The sequence below is a fragment of the Schistocerca serialis genome, chromosome 4 (genome assembly GCF_023864345.2).
Source record: "Schistocerca serialis cubense isolate TAMUIC-IGC-003099 chromosome 4, iqSchSeri2.2, whole genome shotgun sequence".
NCBI classification, from domain to species: Eukaryota; Metazoa; Arthropoda; class Insecta; order Orthoptera; family Acrididae; genus Schistocerca; species Schistocerca serialis.
The window spans coordinates 650,061,306-650,085,300 of NC_064641.1; the positions used below are offsets into that span (position 1 = coordinate 650,061,306).

At 44.0% G+C, this 23,995-nt stretch overlaps 1 non-coding gene across 1 annotated transcript; it reads right to left on the reverse strand.

Moving 5' to 3' along the window:
- Positions 1-21,251: 21,251 nt before the first annotated feature.
- LOC126476533 (U2 spliceosomal RNA) lies at positions 21,252-21,440 on the reverse strand. Its single transcript, XR_007587033.1, has one exon. It is a non-coding gene; the product is annotated as a U2 spliceosomal RNA (small nuclear RNA).
- Positions 21,441-23,995: the final 2,555 nt, after the last annotated feature.

Below are 23,995 nucleotides of genomic sequence, written 5' to 3' on the forward strand. Positions count from 1 at the left end.
TCGCTTCTTACAATTTGCCATGTATAACTAGACCGCCACTCCCAACGCACTACAGCTCGCATATGAAGTCACAATATATCTCTGTGGAGCCAAGGCTTGACAACAAGTAAAACAATTTATAACAACACTTTGCTCGAATTACATCACACCCAAAAGTATGGTAATTAAATTCAGGGTTTGATTAATCTTATATGCAAGGTTTCAAATCTCATTTGCCAATCCATGTTCGCGTCAAACACCACATGGAAAGTCTAAAGTTATTTCTGTTATTTCTTATGGCTACAGACGAACCAGAAGAAGGTCGTTGCGATTTGGCCACGGCAAACTATCGTGGCCGTTAAAGGGTACGAAAGGAAAACTCCACCTTGAGCCTCATCCGCACTGCAAAGAGAGGATGAATTTTCCACTATCAAGGAGGCCCAGCAACACCGGTTCTTAACTGCTGCCAATTTCCAGGGGGAGAACAACAGAGGCTACCGTGCCTCCCAAGCTACCCATCACACCGCCGAGCAATCCAGACACAAGAGCTCGACGTGACTCAGCCCAACGCCGCGCTGTTCTCACCACAGCACGACTCTCTCACCTGCCAAACGTAACTTTGCTCATTGACAGCCTGAATCTCTCGACTGATCAGCGTAATGGAGGCATCTTCCACACCCCGCTGAGTTCAAGGCACCAGTTATAATGGTTCAAATATCTCTGAGCACTATGGGACTTAACATCTGAAGTCATCAGTCCCCTAGAACTTAGAACTACTTAAACCTAACTAACCTACGGGCATCACAAACATCCATGCCCGAGGCAGGATTCGAACCTGCGACCGTAGCGATCCCGCGAATCCAGACTGAAGCGCCTAGAACTGCTCGACCATCCCGGCAAGCTACCAGTTATAGTCCAGCGAGGAAAGAGCACTACTAAAATCGAGAAGGGAGCACAAGGTTCCTGGTTAAGTTGGACACAAGTGTAAGGCAGGAGCTGATCTTTCGCGTCCATGATCCGAATGCACTGCATAGGCAGCTTGGGATCACGCCGTGCCGCCCGTTTCTCACGGTGTCAGCTGTTTGGGCGAGGCCTGCACTTCATCGGGCATTCCCTCACCACATGCACACATCGCAAACGTCCTTTAGATATAAACTGTCTCAGGTGGCCATTCGTACATACCTCCTCCCTAACCGGAGAAGAACGGTAAGTAGTCACCCTGGTCCTACATTGTTAGTCAATGAATCTAAGTACTTGTGTGTAAGAAAGCATCCACTCCCTCCGACAAGTGCAGTAGGTTTTTTCTGAAAAAGACACCGGCAAACGATCCTCGGGCATCGTTCCCTCTAACATAGTCTGTAACACTTCTCTTTCAGTGACAGGTAATTCTAAGGCTGCAACCGCTGTACGAACTACCTTAGTGTAATTCCTCGTGGTCTCATTCGAGGACTGCATGTGCCGAAAATGTCTGCACTCAAGATGTTGCCGAACTCGGGGCGATAATTTCTACTGAATAATACGCCTCCGCAAATCGCCTAACCACCCTTGTGCTGCAAAATCGCAGAAAATATTCTACTCAGCAATCCGCTTGCTGATGATGACAACAACTGAAAAATCACACTATAAATTATGCGTCCTTAGGAAGTCAGGTCTGGAAGCTGGAGAGATTTGGAGACGTTGGATAGGAGTCTCTAACCGTTTTTTCTACCGACCTGTCGTCTTCTAAAGTTGTGTCCACAGCACAGAAGACAGCTCGTCGGTCGTGGGATCTTGTTCGGCAGAAGCTGCTACGCTGTCATCTCAAACCTGTGATTGAGCCTTTTTGGGATGCCACTTGCCTAGGTTAGTCTCTGTATCTACAGAGGCCAACATCTGTAGTACTGACAGTGATGTTAGGCGATACTTTTCATTTATCTATCATGTTTGGTTATTATTTATTATTTCACATATTTTGTTGTTGTTGTTGTGGTCTTCAGTCCTGAGACTAGTTTGATGCAGCTCTCCATGCTACTCTATCCTGTGCAAGCTTCTTCATCTCCCAGTACCTACTGCAACCTACATCCTTCTGAATCTGCTTAGTGTATTCATCTCTTGGTCTCCCTCTACGATTTTTACCCTCCACGCTGCCCTCCAATACTAAATTTGTGATCCCTTGATGCCTCAAAACATGTCCTACCAACCGATGCCTTCATCTAGTCAAGTTGTGCCACAAACTTCTCTTCTCCCCAATCCTATTCAATACCTCCTCATTAGTTATGTGATCTACCCACCTTATCTTCAGCATTCTTCTGTAGCCTCACATTTCGAAAGCTTCTATTCTCTTCCTGTCCATACTAGTTGTCGTCCATGTTTCACTTCCATATATGGCTACGCTCCATACAAATACTTTCAGAAACGACTTCCTGACACTTAAATCTATACTCGATGTTAACAAATTTCTCTTCTTCAGAAACGATTTCCTTGCCATTGCCAGTCTACATTTTATATCCTCTCTACTTCGACCATCATCACTTATTTTACTCCCCATATAGCAAAACTCCTTTACTACTTTAAGTGTCTCAGTTCCTAACCTAATTCCCTCAGCATCACCCGATTTAATTTGACTACATTCCATTATCCTCGTTTTGCTTTTGTTGATGTTCATCTTATATCCACCTTTCAAGACACCGTCCATTCCGTTCAACTGCTCTTCCACGTCCTTTGCTGTCTCCGACAGAATTACAATGTCATCGGCGAACCTCAAAGTTTTTACTTCTTCTCCATGAATTTTAATACCTACTCCGAATTTTTCTTTTGTTTGCTTTACTGCTTGCTCAATATACAGATTGAATAACATCGGGGAGAGGCTACAACCCTGTCTCACTCCTTTCCCAACCACTGCTTCCCTTTCATGCCCCTCAACTCTTATAACTGTCATCTGGTTTCTTTAGAAATTGTAAATAGCCTTTCGCTCCCTGTATTTTACCGCTGCCACCTTTAGAATGTGAAAGAGAGTATTCCAGTCAACATTGTCAAAAGCTTTCTCTAAGTCTACAAATGCTAGAAACGTAGGTTTGCCTTTTCTTAATCTTTCTTCTAAGATAAGTCGTAAGGTTAGTATTGCCTCACGTGTTCCAAAATTTCTACGGAATCCAAACTGATCCTCCCCGAGGTCCGATTCTACCAGTTTTTCCATTCGTCTGTAAAGAATTCGCGTTAGTATTTTGCAGCTGTGACTTATTAAACTGATAGTTCGGTAATTTTCACATCTGTCAACACCTGCTTTCTTTGGGATTGGAATTATTATATTCTTCTTGAAGTCTGTCGGTATTTCACCTGTCTCATACATCTTGCTCACCAGATGGTAGAGTTTTGTAAGGACTGGCTCTCCCAAGACCGTCAGTAGTCCTAATGGAATGTTGTCTACTCCCGGGGCCTTGTTTCGACTCAGGTTCTTCAGTGCTCTGTCAAACTCTTCACGCAGTATCATATCTCCCATTTCATGTTCATCTACATCCTCTTCCATTTCCATAATATTGTCCTCAAGTACACCGCCCTTGTATAAACCCTCTATATACTTCTTTCACCTTTCTGCCTTCCCTTCTTTGCTTAGAACTGGGTTGCCATCTGAGCTCTTGATATTCATACAAGTGGTTCTCTTCTCTCCAAAGGTCTCTTTAATTTTCCTGTAGCCAGTATCTATCTTACCCCTAGTGAGACATGCCTCTACATCCTTACATTTGTCCTCTAGCCATCCCTGATTAGCCATTTTGCACTTCCTGTCGATCTCATTTTTGAGACGTTTGTATTCCTTTTTGCCTGCTTCATTTACGGCATTTTTATATTTTCTCCTTTCATCAATTAAATTCAATATTTCTTCTGTTACCCAAGGATTTCTATTATCCCTCGTCTTTTTACCTACTTGATCGTCTGCTGCCTTCACTACTTCATCCCTCAGAGCTACCCATTCTTCTTCTACTGTATTTCTTTCCCCCATTCCTGTCAATTGTTCCCTTATGCTCTCCCTGAAACTCTCTACAACCTCTCGTTCTTTCAGTTTATCCAGGTCCCATCTCCTTAAATTCCTACCTTTTTGCAGTTTCTTCAGTTTTAGTCTACAGTTTATAACCAATAGATTGTGGTCAGAGTCCACATCTGCCGCTGGAAATGTCTTACAATTTAAAACCTGGTTCCTAAATCTCTGTCTTACCATTATATAATCTATCTGATACCTTTTAGTATCTCCAAGATTCTTCCAGGTATACAACCTTCTTTTATGATTCTTGAACCAAGTGTTGGCTATGATTAAGTTATGCTCTGTGCAAAATTCTACCAGGCGGCTTCCTCTTTCATTTCTTCCCCCCAATCCATATTCACCTACTATGTTTCCTTCTCTCCCTTTTCCTACTGACGGATTCCCGTCACCTATGACTATTAAATTTTCGTCTCCCTTCACTACCTGAATAATTTCTTTTATCTCGTCATACATTTCATCAATTTCTTCATCATCTGCAGAGCTAGTTGGCATATAAACTTGTACTACTGTAGTAGGCATGGTCTTTGTGTCTATCTTGGCCACAATAATGCGTTCACTATGCTGTTTGTAGTAGCTAACCCGCACTCCTATTTTTTTTTATTCATTATTAAACCTACTCCTGCATTACCTCTATTTGATTCTGTATTTATAACCCTGTTATCACCTGACCAAAAGTCTTGTTCCTCCTGCCACCGACCGGGCGAGGTGGCGCAGTGGTTAGCACACTGGACTCGCATTCGGGAGGACGACGGTTCAATCCCGTGTCCGGCCATCCTGATTTAGGTTTTCCGTAATTTCCCTAAATCGCTTCAGGCACATGCCGGGATGGTTCCTTTAAAAGGGCACGGCCGATTTCCTTCCCCATCCTTCCCTCACCCGAGCTTGCGCTCCGTCTCTAATGACCTCGTTGTCGACGGGACGTTAGACACTAATATCGTCCTCCTCCTCCTGCCACCGAACTTCACTAATTCCCACTATATCTAACTTTAACCTATCTATTTCCCTTTTTAAATTTTCTAACCTACCTGCCCGATTAAGGGATCTGACATTCCACGCTCCGATCCGTAGAACGCCAGTTTTCTTTCTCCTGATAACGACATCCTCTTGAGTAGTCCCCGCCCGGAGATCCGAATGGGGGACTATTTTACCTCCGGAATATTTTATCCAAGAGGACGCCATCATCATTTAATCATACAGTAAAGCTGCATGTCCTCGGGAAAAATTACGGCTGTAGTTTCCCCTTGCTTTCAGCCGTTCGCAGTACGAGCACAGCGAGGCCGTTTTGGTTAATGTCACAAGGCCAGATCAGTCAATCATCAAGACTGTAGCCCCTGCAACTACTGAAAAGGCTGCTGCCCTTCTTCAGGAACCACATGTTTGTCTGGCCTCTCAACAGATACCCCTCCGTTGTGGTTGCACCTACGGTACGGCCATCTGTATCGCTGAGGCACGCAAGCCTCCCCACCAACGGGAAGGTCCATGGTTCATGGGGGGTCACATATTTTACGCTGTCTTTTACAACACTCGACATAGCTTTCTTAATTGTAATGTAACTTTTCCATCCAACTTCCGATATGGAGTACGACTTGTCCGTCCCTTCAGAACGCCCGAAACAGAGTTACGTGTCCGTCTCTTCAGAACACCCGAAACAAAGTGACTAGCGCAGCCGAAGTACTTCGTGTCTCAGGTGCGCCAGAGTGACCCGAAGGTGTCCAAAGCACTTCGGTTGCAATATCGTTACTCTTATCTATCTCAAAACTAGTGAAATTTAATAAACAAAAACAATAGAGTTGTAGGGTAACCATGAGAGACTGTCATACTAAAAACTGGGTTAAATACAGTTAGAATATATAAGTAATTAATAAGAGAAGTTAGCCGTTTTGCCACCTAGCACCCGAATGTGCCGACCAATCAGAAGCAAGTTCAGCACAATTGGCGGACTCTCCCACGGGGCTGGTGCCTACTGTACCATCTGTCGCTTGTATCTCACTTTACTTTTGTACCGTATGCTACTTCACGTGTATCAAGCTGCACCAAGGAGAGCTACTAGCAAAATAAAACACTGGCGGCCACAGCCAGGAATATCACAACACCATGCGGTATCCCCAACGCTCCAGCGTGAAACTGAAAGTGAACGGTCAACCAAAGAATGAACAGCTGGTGTACTTACTCCACTGGAAGTTCGAGGTCTCCTTGCAGTAAATGAAGAACAGGGATCGACAACCTAGCAAGTGCTTCTACAACACGTCCATCCGCGGTCCCTTCCTCCACATCGTTACAATATTGAATGAGCTGTACTCACTCCCGCCCCTACATCCAAATTCAAGACGCTTATATTCACTTGCTGTTCTTTTGCTTGTGGAAGCAACAGATGAATGGAGTGGTCGTGTTTCACACTAATGTGAAGCTGCATTAGTTCGCCAAGACGATTACTCAAACGAGAAAGTTGTGCCTGAACACTGCACACCCGTTTACAAATCGGCTGACTAGACTCAAGAAAATATGTGGCGATGCAACTCTCCCAAAGCACCCGTGAAAAAAGGTGAGATCTCCACCTAAACCGTTATTGGTGTTCGGAGTGCGCCTTAAAGCTTTGTCCAGAGCTGACTGCAAACATATTGCGGCCGCTATCCACGGGCTTGTTGTCGAATCCTAAGTTCCAGGTGGTCGCGCCTGAAAAAAGAAATATCGTGATAGTTCCTGGCCTTCATAACTTGCAGTAACGTCCTGCAAGACAATCAAACAACAATTAACACAATTAGTTAACAAAACCTAACTTAACATGCAAATTAACAACATGACAAATCCCATCTCCCTGCCTACAGATCGACAACCATGCTCTGAACTAACCGATGACGAGGCTCACCAACCCCTTAAATAATTTAAGTAAAACAAAGATGGAAGCATTGGGTCCCAGGTTCACTTTTATTTGCAACACCTTTCACAATTTTCAGTTTCTCAGAGCGGACGTAATCTATCCAAGCAGTCTTAAGCTTTTACAAAATACAAAACATACAAAATTAGCTCAGTTAATATAAAATCAGGGAATTTATAAAATAATTAATCACCCCAAATAATAACTAAACTGGAAGAATCTTTGGAGTGAGCATTCAGGTTAGATTTTTAGCACGAAGAAGTTCTTTGCACAATTCCAAACTTTTTTAAATTAAATTTTACAGGAAATTTAAAATAAAGAATAATCAGCCTGAGAATCAGTTAAACTGTAAGAATCCATGAAGTAGACATGCAGGTTGGATTTTCATCCCACTGTTCTTTTGACAGTATCAAATATCTTACGTTAAATTATACCAAGAATTCTAAGGTGATGGATAATCAGCCCAATTCACGTTAAACACCAAGAATTCGCAGGTCAGGTACTTAATTTAAATTTTAGGAGACAAACAGTTCCCTAAGCCACGTAAAATTCGCTGACATAAAATGTTTACATTTTCAGCTCTGAATAATCAGGTGCGGTGACCTGAGAAAACCTTCTTTATAAGATGGGCACCCACAGGAATAATTCTAAACAGTTCAAAATGAAATCTCACCCCTGAAGCGGAACAACCCTATAACACAACCAACATTTAATTATGACACCCTAGTGCTGAGCATGATTTGAACAACGAGAAGACTAAGTCGGATCTAAGGGGAAAGGCAGTATAATGTACAGTATTAAATACTGCTTACTGAAACAGAGGATAATTTACGTTAAATGCGGCGAGCAAGAAACTAAAATATCGCTGCCAAGAGAAAACCGCACATCTAGAATATGTGCCGAGGGGTATTTACCGGAGGGCACAGGCAGGTAATCAGTGGTGCCGTGCCTCTGGTACCGATTGCTACAGCAACCGTTAAATACAGTTTAGCGCAGGAGTATCACACACCCAAAACTCTATTAATTACAGCATCTTAAACTAAGTCGATACCCTGAGTAGGTGACAAGTAATAATGACATGCAGCTTTACTGTATAGTTAAATGATGATGGCGTCCTCTTGGATAAAATATTCCGGAGGTAAAATAGTCCCCCATTCGGATCTCCGAGCGGGGACTACTCAAGAGGACGTCATTATCAGGAAACAGAAAATTGGCGTTCTGCGGATCGGAGCGTGGAATGTCAGATCCCTTAACCGGGCAGGTAGGTTAGAAAATTTAAAAAGGGAAATGGATAGGTTAAAGTTAGATATAGTGGGAATTAGTGAAGTTCGGTGGCAGGTGATTACAGGGTTATAAATACAAAATCATATAGGATAATGCAGGAGTAGGTTTAATAATGAATAACAAAATAGGAGTGCGGGTTAGCCACTACAAACAGCATAGTGAACGCATTATTGTGGCCAAGATAGACACAAAGACCATGCCTACTACAGTAGTACAAGTTTATATGCCAACTAGCTCTGGAGGACAAGAAGAAATTGATGAAATGTGTGATGAGATAAAAGAAATTATTCAGGTAGTGAAGGAGACGAAAATTTAATAGTCATAGGTGACGGGAATTCGTCAGTAGGAAAAGGGAGAGAAGGAAACATAGTAGGTGAATATGGATTGGGGGGAAGAAATGAAAGAGGAAGCCGCCTGGTAGAATTTTGCACAGAGCATAACTTAATCATAGCCAACACTTGGTTCAAGAATCATAAAAGAAGGTTGTATACATGAAAGAATCCTGGAGATATTACAAGGTATCAGATAGATTATATAATGGTACGACAGAGATTTAGAAAACAGGTTCTATATTGTAAGACATTTCCAGGGGCAGATGTGGACTCTGACCACAATCTGTTGGTTATAAACTGTAGATTAAAACTGAAGAAACTGCAAAAAGGTAGGAATTTGAGGACGTGGGACCTGGATAAACTGACTAAACCAGAGGTTGTACAGAGTTTCAGGGAGAGCATAAGGGAACAATTGACAGGAATGGGGGAAAGAAGTACAGCAGAAGAAGAATGGGTTGCTCTGAGGGATGAAGTAGTGAAGACAGCAGAGGATCAGGTGGGTAAAAACACGAGGGCTCATAGAAATCCTTGGGTAACAGAAGAAATATTGAATTTAATTGATGAAAGGAGAAAATATAAAAATGCAGTAAATGAAGCAGGCAAAAAGGAATACAAACGTCTCAAAAATGAGATCGACTGGAAGTGCAAACTGGCTACGCAGGGATGGCTAGAGGACAAATGTAAGGATGTAGAGGCTTATCTCACTAGGGGTAAGATAGATACTGCCTACAGGAAAATTAAAGAGACCTTTGGAGAAAAGTGAACCACTTGTATGAATATCAAGAGCTCAGATGGAAACCCGGTTCTAAGCAAAGAAGGGAAGGCAGAAAGGTGGAAGGAGTATGTAGAGGGTCTATACAAGGCGATGTACTTGAGGACAATATTATGGAAATGGAAGAGGATGTAGATGAAGATGAAATGGGAGATACAATACTGCGTGAAGAGTTTGACAGAGCACTGAAAGACCTAAGTCGAAACAAGACCCCGGGAGTAGACAATATTCCATTAGAACTACTGACGGCCTTGGGAGAGCCAATCCTGACAAAACTCTACCATCTGGTGAGCGAGATGTATGAGACAGGTGAAATACCCTCAAACTTCAAGAAGAATATGATAATTCCAATCCCAAAGAAAGCAGGTGTCGACAGATGTGGAAATTACCGAACTATCAGTTTAACAAGTCACAGCTGCAAAATACTAACGCGAATTCTTTACAGACGAATGGAAAAACTGGTAGAAGCCGAGTTCGGGGAAGATCAGTTTGGATTCCGTAGAAATGATGGAACACGAGAGGCAATACTGACCCTACAACTAATCTTAGAAGAAAGATTAAGAAAAGGCAAACCTACGTATCTAGCATTTGTAGACTTAGAGAAAGTTTTTGACAATGTTGACTGGAATACTCTCTTTCAAATTCTAAAGGTGGCAGGGGTAAAATACATGGAGCGAAAGGCTATTTACAATCTGTACAGAAACCAGATGGCAGTTATAAGAGTTGAGGGGCCGTAAAGGGAAGCAGTGGTTGGGAAGGGATTGAGCCAGGGTTGTAGCCCCTCCCCGATGTTGTTGAATCTGTTTTGAGCAAGCTGTAAAGGAAACAAAAGAAAAATTCGGAGTAGGTATTAAAATCCATGGAGAAGAAATAAAAACTTTGAGGTTCGCTGATGACATTGTAATTCTGTCAGAGGCAGCAAAGAACTTGGAAGAGCAGCTGAACGGATTGGACAGTGTCTTGAAAGGAGAATATAAGATGAACTTCAACAAAAGCAAAACGAGGATAATGGAATGTAGTCGAGTGATGCTGAGGAAATTAGATTCGGAAATGAGACACTTAAAGTAGTAAAGGAGCTTTACTATTTGGGGAGCAAAATAACTGGTGATGGTCGAAGTAGAGAGGATATAAAATGTAGACTGGTAAAGGCAAGGAAAGTGTTTGTGAAGAAGAGAAATTTGTTAACATCGAGTATAGATTTAAGTGTCAGGAAGTCGTTTCTGAAAGTATTTGTATGGAGTGTAGCCATGTATGGAAGTGAAACATGGACGATAAATAGTTTGGACAAGAAGAGAATAGAATGTGGTGCTACAGAAGAATGCTGAAGATTAGATGGGGAGATCACGTAACTAATGAGGAAGTATTGAATAGCATTGGGGAGAAGTTTGTGGCACAACTTGACTAGAAGAAGGGATTGGTTGGTAGGACATGTGTTGAGGCATCAAGGGGTCACCAATTTAGTATTGGAGGGCAGCGTGGAGGGTAAAAATCTTAGAGGGAGACCAAGAGATGAATATACTAAGCAGATTCAGAAGGATTTAGGTTGCAGTAAGTGCTGGGAGATGAAGATGCTTGCACAGAATACGGTAGCATGGAGAGCTGCATCAAACCAGTCTCAGGACTGAAGACCACAACAACAACAACAATAATAATGACAACAAATGTAACAAAGATTCCTTAGAATATTACGCTGAAGTGCAACAGAATGAGCATGTAAAAAGATAAGAATTCGCTAAGGCCTAGGATCGGCCGGCCGGAGTGGCCGAGCGGTTAAAGGCGCTACAGTCTGGAACCGCACGACCGCTACGGTCGCAGGTTCGAATCCTACCTCGGGCATGAATGTGTGTGATGTCCCTAGGTTAGTTAGGTTTAAGTAGTTCTAAGTTCTAGGGGACTTATGACCACAGCAGTTGAGTCCCATAGTGCTCAGAGCCATTTTTGAGCCTAGGATCGAGCTCACCACAAATTTTAATCGCTTCTTGCAATTTGCCACTTTAACTAGATTGCCACTCCCAACTGGTGTGTATCACGCTAATTATTCAGATCCATTACAAACCGCATATGAAGTCACAATACACTTTCATAAGGGCCAAGGCTTAACAATAACTAACACAGTTTAAAATAGCACATAACTCGATTTGCAAAATCACACCTACAAATTTTTTAAATAACTTCAGGGTTTGATTAATATTAATCACAAGCTTTAAGGTCTCATTGGCAATGCAAAAATTACACTGAAGCGCCAAAGAAACTGGTATGGGCATGCGTATTCATTTATAGAGATATGTAAACAGGCAGAATACGGTGCTGCGGTAGGCGGCTCCTACATAAAACAAGAGTCTGGCGCAGTTGTTAGATCGGTTACTGCTGATACAATGGCAGGTTATCAAGATTTAAGTGAGTTTGAATGTGGTGTTATAGCCGGCGCACGAACGATGGGACGCAGCATCTCCAAGGTAGAGATGAAGTGGCGATTTCCCCGAACGACCATTTCACGAGTGTACCGTAAATATCAGGAATCCGGTAAAACACTAAATATCCGACATCGCTGCGGCCGCATAAAGATTCGGCAAGAACAGGCCCCGCAACGACTGAAGAGATTCATCCAGTGTGACAGAAGTGCAACCCCTTCCGAAAAGTGCTGCAGATTTAAATGCTGGGCCATCAACAAATGTCAGCGTGCAAAACATTCAACGAAGCATCATCGATACGGGCTTTCGAAGCCTAAGGTCCATTCGTGTGTCCTTGATGACTGCACGACACAAAGCGTTACGCCTCGCCTGGGCTCGTCAACACCGACATTGGACTGTTGCTGACTGGAAACATGTTGCCTGGTCGGACGAGTCTCGTTTCAAATTGTATCGAGCAAGTGGACGTGGACGTGTGTGGAGACATCCTCATGAATCCATGGACCTTGCATGTCAGCAGAGAACTGTCCAAGCTGGTGGAAGCTCTGTAATGATGTGGGGCTCGTGCAGTTGGAGTGATATGGGACCCCTGATATGTCTAAATATGACTTTGACAGATCAGTGGCATCCAATCATGTCTATTTTGAATTCCGACGGACTTGAGCAATTCCAGCAGGACAGTGCGACACCCCACACGTCCACAATTGCTATTCAGTGTCTCCAGGAACATTCTTCTGAGTTGAAAGACTTCCGCTGGCCATCGAACTCCCCAGACATGAACATTATTGAGCATATCTGGGATGCCTTACAATGTGATGTTCAGATGAGTTTTCCCCTCCCCCCCCCCCCCCCCTTCTACTCCTGTGGATTTATGGACAGCTCTGCAGGATTCATTATGTCAGTTCCCTCCGTGTTGCGGTGCCCTGCAAGATATTAGGCAGGTCAACAAGTTTCTTTGGCTCTTTAGTGTATAATGCCTTGCCCACATCTGCATGAACGCACACGGTAACTGTAATGGTAATTATGTTATCTCTTATGGCTACAGACCATTGGCAGGCAGCAAAATGTAATGGCCATAAAAGGTTACGAAAGGAAAACTCCACTTTTAAGCCTCATCCGCACCACATGGGCATTGAGAAGATGAATTTTTCGCCTTTAATGAGGCCCTGCACAACCGAACGTTCACCGTGACCACATTTGAAGGAGACAACAACAACAACAACAACAGGAACAACAGTATAGGCTATTATGTCTCCCAAGCTACCAGTTACTTGCCAAGCAATTCCACGTGCACGAGCTAGACGTCGACTCTGCGAATGCCGCTCTGCGTGCGCCTCAGCGGGACTCTCTCGCCGGAGGCGCCACCTTTCCACTGAACACGAAATGCGACCAAAGGTCTAGTTTTGTGACTGAAGATCGCCCTACCGAGCCACCACAGCTCACCTTGTTTCTATATATTCCTTTTTTCCTGTTCCCTCTTGACTCTCACACAGATTGTCCATGATCAGTCAGAACATTATGATCACGTAGCTAATGGCTGGTATGTCCACCTTCGGCGCGTATAACAGCGGCTACGAAATGAAAGCAATGAGGCCTTGGTAGGTCGCTGGAGAGAATTGACACCACATCTACTCATACAAGTCACCTAATTCCCTAAAATTCAGGTGCAGGGACCGATGAGCTCTGGCGCCATTTTAATCAAATCCCAGATGTGGTTGATCGCTTCAGATCTGGAGAGTAGGGGGCCAGCACCTCAATTGCATCTCAGCACTTTGTTCCTCGGACCACTCATCACATTCCTGGCCTTGTGACAGCACAGTATCTTGCTGAAAAGTGCCACTGCTGTCGGGACACCTGATCGTCCTAAAGAGGTACGTGGTCTGCAAGTAGTGTGCCTCGCATAAGGTCCACTGGACCGACGGATACCCACGTGAATGTTCCCCAGAGCATAATGGAGCCGCCGCCAGCTTATCTCCATCCTACAATATAAGTATTGAGGAGATGTTCCACTGGAAGACGACGAATTCGCACAATCCCATCGGCATGATAAAGAAGGTATCGTGATTATCACACCATGAAACACTTTGCCATTGCACCAACGTCCATTGCCGATGGTCACGTGACCATTTTAGGCGTAGTTGCCGATGTCATGGAGTTACCATCGCCTCATACATGGGTCACTGGCGGCCGACCACCATCGTTAGGAATGTTCAGTGCACTTGATGTTCACACACTGTTGTACTCTGCCCAGTATTGAAGTCTGATGTTGTTTCTCAACAGTTTGCCGCCTGTCCTGTTATACCAGTCAGCCCAGCCTTCGAAGTCTGACATCTTCGGTGAGGGTTGTGGCGCAACCCCACAACATCTGGACATGGTTTCACCTTTGTTCCGCCACGTGTTGAAGACATTCACCACAGTACTCCTCGAAACAACCGCCCTCGGTCAAACTCAAATATATCGTGTGAGTTCTCCGTTCTACACACGAACAGCATGCCCACCCATAGTACGTGCACCATGCGAATGTGACTGGCCGTCATTGTTCGCCAGGTGACGCTGATATCGCGTGGAGTGATTTATATCGATAATAGGTCGGTGGTCATAATGTTCTGGCTGATCAGTGTACGAGTATGTTCTCCAAGGTCCATCCAACGTGGTTTATTTTGCTGACCAAGTGGCAGAATTCCTTAACTGCGTCTACTTAGTGATGCCCTATTCCGATTTTAAGTTCTTCGCTGTTGTCATTTCTGCTAGTTGCTACTGTCCCCTTTCTTCAATTTACTCTCAGTCCATATACTCTATTCATTAGACAGTTCATTCCATCAACACATCTTGTAATTCCTCTTTACTTTCTCCAACAACAGTAATGTCATCGGCGAATCTTATCATTGATAACCTTTCGCCTTGACTTTCGATGTCTCCCTCGACCCCTACTTTTATTTCCGCCACTAATTCTTTGATCTAGATATTGAACAGAATGGATGAAAGACGATATCCCTGTCTCACATCCCCATTCATCCGAGCACTTCGTTCTACGTCTTCCAGTTCTTTTACAAATTATATACACCTGTCTTTCCCTATAGTTTACCTCTATTTTTCTCGTAATTTATAACATATTTCATCATTTTACGTTGCCGATCACTTTTCCCAGGTCGACGGATTCTATGAACGAGTCGGGATTTTTCTTCAGTATTGTCTCCATTATCAACCGCAACGTCAGAACGACCTCTCTGCTTCCTTTACCTTTCCTAAAGCAAAGGTGATCGTCATATAACAGCTCCACAATTTTATTTTCCTTTCTTCTGCATACTATTCTTGTCAGCAATTTCGATGCATGACCTGTTAAGCTGATTATGCTACAATTAGTTCTAGTCGTTTTGCTGCCAATTTCCCCAGTGATATCAGAAATTCCGATGCAATTTTATCTATTCCTTCTGTCTTATTTGATCTTGAGTCTTCCAAAGCTCTTTTAAATTCTGATTCTAATATCGGACCTACTACTCCTCCCTGTCGACTCATTTTCCTTCTTCCATCACTTACAGAGACAAGTCGTTCCCCCACCCTCCCCACCCCTTAGGCTTTCAATGTGCTCTTTCACCCATCCGCTCCCTCCTCTGAATTTAGCCACGGAATTACCATTGAACTCTTAATGTTACCGCCCTTGATTTTTATTTCATCGAAAGTTGTTTTCACTTTTTCATATTCCGAGCCATCCTTCCGACGACAATCACTTCTTATTCAGTTTTTCACATTTTTCATGCAACCATTTTCCCCTAGCTTTCCTGCACTTGCTATTTGTTTCGTTTCTAAGTGACTTGTATTTCTCTTTTCCCGAATCTCTCTAAACGTTTTATACTTCCTGTTCCCTATGGTTTCTTCGCAGTTAACTTCCTTGAACCTTCGATTATGTTTCCAACATATATACTTGTCCTGTTTTAGAGATGTCCATTCCTCTTCAAGTGAACTGCCTGTTGAGCTACTAATTACTACAATATCTAGGCCTCCGGGAACTTCAAATATATCACTTCATTCCTTAGTATTTCCGTGTACCACGTTTATTCTTCTTGACTAGTCTCTTAAGCTTTGTCATTCTCTTCATCATTACTAAATAATGATCTGAGTATATACTTGTTCCTGTGTACGTCTTACAATCCAATGTCTGATTTGGGGATGTCTGCCTGATCATGAAGTAATCTCACAGAAATCTCGGATATCTCCCACCCTTTACCACGTATACTCCCCCCTCTTGTGATTGCTGAACAGTGTATTCCCAATTACTAGCTGAAATTTATTTCAAAACTCAATTAGTGTTGCTCCTCTCTGTCATATGACTAAGGCCATATTCTCCCGTATGCCTTTCTTCTACTCCTACCCCTACAACCGCAAACCAATCACTCATGACTTTAAGATTTTCATATCCTTTCATTATCCTCATATATTTGCTCTGTCTCTTCATCAACTGCTTGCGACTTCGACATATGTACTGAGTACAAGAACTATTGTTGTCGGTCTGCTGTCGATTCTGATGAGAGCAACCCTATCACTCAACTGTTCACAGTGACACATTCTCTGCCCTACCTCCCTATTCATAAAGAACCCTACTCACGTTATATCCTTTTCTGCTGCTGCTGATATTACCTTATAATCGTCTGTCCAGAAATCCTCGTCCTCTTACTATTTCACTTCACTGATATCCATTATATCTCGAGCGAGCATCAACGTTTCCCTTTTTAGACGTTCTAGCTTCGCTACCGCATTCAAACTTCTGACATTTCAAACCCCGACTTGTAGAACGTTACCCGGTCTTCGGTTGCTGAATCTTTCTCTCTTGGACACCTCCCCCTCGGCACTGCTCCCACGGAGATCAGAATGGTGGGGTAGTACAGAATCTTTTGCCAATGGAGACATCATAAAAGTTTTTCGCGGATACACATTACGTGCCTATAAGACAATGATTTCCATTATCTTCTGCATCCTCATGCCGTGGATCACTGCTGATTCTTCCACCTCTTAGGAGCAATCCCCCACCCCAAGGGCAAGAGAGTACGCTGAACCTGTGTCTGCTCTTCTGACCTTATTCACAAGACCGTTAGCAGAAAGAATGTGGCTTCATACGCCGGAAGTTTTCGGCTGCATTCACTGATAAATTTTCTTCTAAATTTAAGCACGGCGACTTTCTATCCCGGTACCAACGGTTTTGACTACTAGTCAAAGACGCTAAACCTAGACGACGGGTTACCCTCCCTCCCCCCCCCCCCCCCACCACCACCACCCCCACCCCCACCCTCTGTGCGTACAAAACTATGAAGAATGAGGTGCGATATTCGACCTGCTTCTCATAAACCACTTATATCTGTAGTACGGTCTGCAGTCACTTTCGCTGTTTTAAAGAGCAAGAAATAATATGAATATGAAGCGATCAATCATGCTATACCATTTGGCGATCGGATGGAAGTGTTTGGGTTTGGCGAATGCCTAGGAAACATTACCTGTCATTATGAGCCAATAGTGCAGTACAGGTCAATGGGTCTTACGTTCTGGGGGTGTGTTTTGTGGGTAGTGTGTGATTCTGTTATTGGTCTTCGGAAAGTGCTAACTGCCGTAGGATACGAGCAGAATTTACACCATCATGTACTGATTACAGAGTAGGAACGTTTGCAGGCGATGATCGGCTGTATCAGCGTGGTATGCACGCTTTTACGAATCAGCGTCTGTGATGCAATGATTCTTGGACAACAATATTTCTGAAATGGGCTGGCCTGCCCAGAGTCCAGACCTGAACCCAATGAAGCACCTTTGAGGTGCGTTAGAACCACAACTTCGCTCCAGATCTCAGCGCCCAACGTTTCTTTCTTCTCTGGATTAGGCTCTTGAGGAAGAACGGGCCGTCATTCTTCCACGAATATTCAACCACCTCATTCAAAGTGCCCCTGTCTTTCCCCTTCCACAGCAGTCCACTACTAGTAATTCTTTTACACCTCCTTTTTCAAACTGAATTATATATTCCATATTCTCATATACCTCCCATCGCCTTTTTCATCTTCTGCTTGTGGCGTCATCAGGTACAATTGAATTATTGCTGTTTACATGGTGAACTGTCGTTTCTGACGAGAATGCTTCTATCGTACAACGTTTCATGCTAACTCACCTATTTCCCTACCATCCTGTTCATACTGATTACTATTGCTTCTTGGTATTGGACAAATTGTTCCCAACGGAAATTTATCAAGGTCGCTGAAGATTTATAAGAAGACAGCTCCCTCAGTTACAAAAGTTGTAATGGTTGGCTGAATCCATACAGGGTGTGCTTCTCATGTAGCTGACCTGCAGGAGGATCCTAACTCTACAGCCGCATACGAAAGTACAATTTTCACAACACGATATTGGACCATCATGTGCTGGAAGTGCGTGAAATACCTGACTTTATAGTCACATCAAAGGAAAGAATGCAGTTAGTTTTATATGAGGAATTAAATATGAGGAAAGAAAGCTTTGTAGAAACTGATACGTCAAGTGGTGACTAAAGCGAATGCTGAAACCATTTTCATTAATAATGTTTGCCGGTAGCTGTGGCCGAGCAGTTCTAGGCACTTCAGTCTGGAACTGCGCGACCGCTACGGTCGCAGGTTCGAATTCTGCCTCGGGCATGGATGTGTGTCATGTCCTTAGGTTAGTTAGGTTTAAGCAGTTCTAAGTTCTACGTGACTGATGATCACAGCAGTTAAGTCCCATAGTGCTCAGAGCCATTTTTTTAATTATGTTTGCGCTATTTCAAAAATATTTCCGTTTTGTTTGTGGGTATTTGGTTAAATGCATTAACTATCCTCTTTATCCCCTTTGAAGCGCTGGTGGGTGAGGACTAGACCCAAACATTCTTGGCCAATCCAGGCAGTAGCCTATGTCCATTCTGGGTATCCACATGCCATCTGTACCCAATGCTGAGACGTGTGAAGGGCACTCACTGTGACTGCCCAGCTGTCAATCAATCAATTTACATGACGGTAATAATTATCCAGTGCTAACACTCACCACACTGAATCTTCTGATATTTCTGCGTAAAAATCAGAACATACCACACTCTTCCACTTCTGTCAATGCTCAACCAGATACTGGTTAGTTTACTGTTCAGCCATCCAGAGGGCTCCACAAGCACTACCACTGGGGCATGGTTGTGGACAAGAGCCAACTAGCCAGAGCTTTCCTGTACCTGACCGTCATGAGGGATTAAGCAACAGCTTCCAGTCAATTTCTGACAAACATACCGATCTCGCTAGATCCTAGCACACTACAAGACATGCAGGCATTGCTTCTGTGCAGAGTTTCAGCTGCAATTCCACCCTGACATAGACTAATGAGTTTAAGAAATCCACTTAACCAATCCGAGATCAGGACTTTGTTGGCCATACACCTTGCATTTCTCACACAAAATGTAGATTTCTCTGTCTTTAAATATCCCCCTACAGATATCCTGATCTACTGTGTAGTATTCCCATGATAACTATGCTAGAAATTCGACAGAGTTTCGTTGGTAGTATAACATTTCGTGATAAATACATCCTTTTCAAATGGAGCATACCCCACAATACGATTCCAAAAGTATTACAGAGCTTCCAATACACTGTCCACTGAATCCTTTACATTGGTGCAACAGCTTCACATCTCCACGAATAATTTGGGGCTAACAGACTAACAGGCAAGAGTAGAGGAAGATTTGGGGCTTAACACAGCATTACTAATTTTTTACCCTCATATGTTGTTCGACAGAGGGCCAACAATGATACTATATTCTATCTAGAGTGTATCCACATGGGTAGTGCGTATATGCTTAGTGTTAGTTATTTATTTAGAAGCAAAGCCAATACCTACACGTTTATCCAACTATCGTACATCGAGAGCCAATTAACCAACAAGTACAAGCTAGATCAAACCAATGTCAGTGTTTTCTCCAGCAAAAGCAACCATTTTAGTATATTTCTACATCTCAATCCGAATTGTACGAAAACATTCTATTTGAAATATTGAAAGGATCTGCTGTCAGTTGCCTCCTATACCACCACATCGTACTGGGTGGAACACATCCTCTTCGAAAATCCACATAGATGAATTTCAGACAGATCTATTCTTATTCTTTAGCCCACCCACCTGTCAGTTCTTAGTGTTTGCGCTGCTTCGTTAAGATTCCAGCAAAAGAATCCTGACATGATTTATGTATTCCCATTCTGCTCCAGCTCACTCCAGGTGCTTACTGCTAGGAATTTTATGGCAGATAAACTTCCAGTGACAGTGTACAGCTTTTTTAGCCCTGTCAATGTGACTACGTTCAGTTAGGTCAACTTCCAAGCCTACAACCTGCTTGCAGACAACTTCATCACATACAAACGTCCCACATGTAATACAAATACATTGCGAGCGGATGTACAGCACATGGTGCTGGGGTACCCTGCTCCACTGCTAGTTATTTCCTTTCCTATTCCACTCGCAAATAGAGAGAGATAAAAAGGACTGTCTGTATACCTCCTTATGAGGGCTAATTTATCATCGATCTTCTTTGGTCCTTAGGACCAATCTATGTTGGCGACAGCAGAATCTTTCTGCAGTCAGTTTCAAATGTCAGACCTCTAAATTTTCTCAATAGTATTCCTTGAAAGGACATCACCTTCCCTCCAGGGAGTTCCATTTGAGTTCTCGAATCATACTCCCACTAATTTGGCTGGAGCCAATATGACTGCTTCTACAGGACTGTATTCTGAGTGAAATCCCAATCTGCATGCTCATACGTATTTGGGATGGGGTGATCCGCAGATGGGTATTTTTCTATTTTTCACTGGGTCACTCTTATCCCACATACTTCGAAAACACATCTCTCAACATTTCGGTTTGCATGTGGGAGCAGAGGAAGCAAATTGTTAAACATCTTGGAATTTACCACAGAGACATTTAAGTGCCCAGTCCTTCTGAGAAGGATAGGACTACTTTCGCAAGTCTGGAATCAATAACAGCTATGCAGCACAGTGAGCTGTGGGTTGTCAATCGATAGTGGTGCATCCCTGAGTGAAACATCCTACGGCCCCCATTGAATGACAGGTCTCATCAGAATTAGATTGGGAGCAGTATACTGTATGTCTAAATGACTTACTTATACCACAATGACGGACAGAATGTAATTCAGCTATTGGAGGATGGTTTTCGCCAATTTTGGTATCAGTGGAACTGACTATCTAGATTGTGGGCCCCCAAGGGCACCACAGAAGGATCCATAACGGTTACCTGGTGAGTGTAATCTAACTGCAGGAAGAAAGGTTCCTACCATACAAAAGGAATCTCATGATCAGTTTATTAATCACTCAGTCAATTTGATATCAGTGATTTGCCTTGAGGTGGGTGGAACCAAGGGTGAGAGTGCTGCAGATACGATTTGGGAGTCAGAGTGATAATCAAGCGTTTTTCTGTTGTGGCAAGATCTTTTAACGAAATTTCAATCTCCCACCTATACATAGAGAGATGGCCATCATTGTAAAATCAGATATATTGTACAATTTATAAAATGATACGTAGTATTTGGCTACCTTAAAAGACTTTGAAGGTAAAGAAGAATTTGGGTAGCTTATGAGAGTTTGAAACTGAGGAGGCATCCTGTGAAAAAGTAGAGCATTCTCTTAGTACTCCATCAATGGCCAAAAATGAGTTCGGTATTCTAGTCCTGTGTTGCAGGATGTAGTAGATATTAAGCTGATAAGAACAGGTATTTTTACTTGATGACAGAATTCTTAGAGGAAATATAGCCTATGCCATACAGTTGTACAGGATTTTCACAAGCAACGATCGTTAACGATGTGGAAACCTTCGAAAATAACATGTATTAAAGGATGCTACATTTTATATGAGAAATTTGATGTGTATGGACAATAACATCTCCGTCTCAGATTGGGTAAAGAGGACTTTTTAAACTTGGAAGTCTGTGTTGGACTGGAATTGCAGTTAGAGCTCTGCACCCAAGCTGCACCTGCTTGCCTCGCAGTGAGCTAAGAGCTGAAGAGGGCAGCACATGGTCAGCAGCTGAGCAGAAGCCACTGTTTAGTCTCTCACTACAGGCAGGTACAAGGAAAGGCTCCAGCTACTGTTCGATCCAGAAGAATGATGGCGGCTCATACAGGTCGAGAAACCGATGGAGACTGCATTGTTGCCAGTTCCAAGCGACAGTTATGGAACACACACACACAGACGTGCTTTGCACTTAGTGAAGGCATGTATCATGCAAATTATATCTCTGACTGGCTTATTTAGAACTTGTTGCTTGCTGCCGCCATCAACCATGATAACCCACAACATATAGCATAAAAATTCATCAAATAACTCACAATATCACATTAAATGATCGCATTGGCTACCCAATTCAGAGCAGACCGCTCAGAATATTACTAAACGTTTGTTGTCGGTCAGATAATGTCACATAGGTGCACAGCCTAAACTCGACCACCTTTGTCAGCTCTCACCCATAGCCATGGGGGAAAAATCACAGCCGCAGCGCTCGCAGAGCCCTCTTGGTGCCTGAATAGTGAACTCAACTGTAGTGACAGAAGCAGGTGCAGGTGTTCTGTGCATTCTCTGATTTTTACATGCAAATTTGAGAATATTTAGTGTTTGCGTCAGTGTTTTGTGCTGCACGATTATTATCCCAATGTAAATTGACCTGAGGAATCATGATGACAGTCCCTCGGCCCTCTGAGAATTGGGTGCAGCTGGCGTGTGGAGATGGACAGAGCCCCCCTGCGGGTTCAGGGGTTAGAATAGGCCCGCAGTATTCCTGCCTGTCGTAAGAGGCAACTAAAAGGAGTCTCAAACGTTTCGGCCTTATGTGATGGTCCCCTGTTGGGTTTGACATGCGTATCTCAAAATTTTTCCGAAGAGCGAGCCGATTGGGGAAGGGCGCCTTACTTGGTGCATTGTGTCCATCTTGCGTTGAGAACTTTCGCCAGCTTATTCGTCGTTGCGTTGCAGTCCTGCCCGCTCTACATCTCTTGGGCATGGATACGCTCCTGCGTGCCCTTTCTGCCAAGCAATGTGAAGGGCCACTTTCTGCACTGACGGCGACCATGGACCACATGTCACCTAACATCCAGCATGGTAGCCAGTCCGTTGTGGTGGGGCCGCCGTGTACCCTGTTGGTCGTAGCCCCCTGACAACACAGGGATCGCTCTACTGATGCCTGCGCCGTTAACTCCCCGCGTATGCCAAGGAGTAGATGCCCATCTCCCTGGGGCATCAGGACTCCTGGCAATGGCCATCCTGCCAGTTGGCTATGGCTGCGGCTTGGTCGGAGTAGGTGGCATCAGGGCGGATGACCCGCAATGAAGCGTGGTACATCATCTCTCGCTGGCGGCCAGCCACCAGCAGTCTCTAAGCATTAGAGGGCTCATTTTAAAGATAACGTTTATGACCTCAAATCATTCCCATTCCTGGCCACACCATGGGAGAAACGAAAGGCAATGAATGACAGTCACGTGTATTCACCCAGGTATCTCGTCTGTACCAGAGCTGATGGTGACTCGTTTCTATCCGTGAAGCCTCAGTTCTTTGTAGAGCGTTTAGAGGACAAGTTTGGGGAGGTGGAGGGCTTGTCCAAGATGCAGTCCGGATCGGTGTTGATAAAAACGGCATCCTCCGCCCAGTCGCTGGCCTTGCTCACTTGTACTAAGCTGAGGGATGTCTCCGTAACTATCACGCCCCATAAAAGTCTGAATATGGTCCAGGGCATTATCTTCCACAGGGATCTCCTTTTACAGTCCGATGACGAGCTGCGCGCCAACTTGGAGCGACGAGGTGTCCATTTCGTCTGGCGCGTCCACCAGGGTCTGAGGGATCGTCAAGTTGCCACCGGTGCCTTCATCTTGGCCTTCGAGGGTGACACGTTACCTGAGAAGGTCAAGGTGATGGTGTACCGTTGTGATGTCAAGCCGTATATCCCTCCCCCGATGCGGTGCTTCAAGTGTTTGAAGTTCGGCCACATGTCTTCACGCTGTGCGTCCGACCTCGTCTGTCGCGATTGCGGTCGACCTTCCCATCCTGATCATCCCTGTGCGCCGCCTCCAATCTGTGTGAACTGTGGTGCGCACCATCCGCCTTGCTCGCCAGACTGTCCGATTCTGCAGAAGGAGCGGAAGATCATGGAAATAAAGACTCTCGACCACCTGACGTACACTGAGGCGAAGCGGAAATATGATCGGCTTCATCCGGTGCACATGACAACTTCTTATGCCGCAACTGTCACTCCTTCTACAATTCCCTCCGCTCCAGGCAGCTCTCAGAGTCGAAGTCCCACACCTGCCCCCTTGA